The sequence below is a fragment of the Balaenoptera physalus genome (assembly GCF_965194825.1).
Source record: "Balaenoptera physalus genome assembly, chromosome: 7".
NCBI classification, from domain to species: domain Eukaryota; kingdom Metazoa; phylum Chordata; class Mammalia; order Artiodactyla; family Balaenopteridae; genus Balaenoptera; species Balaenoptera physalus.
Window position 1 is genome coordinate 25,299,592 of NC_138886.1, and position 266 is coordinate 25,299,857.

A 266-nucleotide genomic window follows, 5' to 3' on the forward strand; every position below is an offset into this window, starting at 1 on the left:
CCCTTGATCATTATGTAGTGTCCTTCCTTGTCTCTTGTAACATTCTTTATTTTAAAGTCTATTTTATCTGATATGTGTATTGCTACTCCATCTTTCTTTTGATTTTAATTTGCATGGAATATCTTTTTCCGTTCCCTCACTTTCAGTCTGTAAATGTCCCTAGGTCCAAAGTGGGTCTCTTGTAGACAGCATATATATGGGTCTTGTTTTTGTATACATTCAGCAAGCCTGTGTCTTTTGGTTGGAGCATTTAATCCATTCACGTT

General features: G+C 35.7%; 1 long non-coding RNA gene across 1 annotated transcript in view; it reads left to right on the forward strand.

The window, feature by feature from the left end:
- Positions 1–266, forward strand: part of LOC309665097 — a 914,413-nt gene that overhangs the window by 669,287 nt on the left and 244,860 nt on the right. The gene's annotated exons all lie outside the window — the stretch shown is intronic.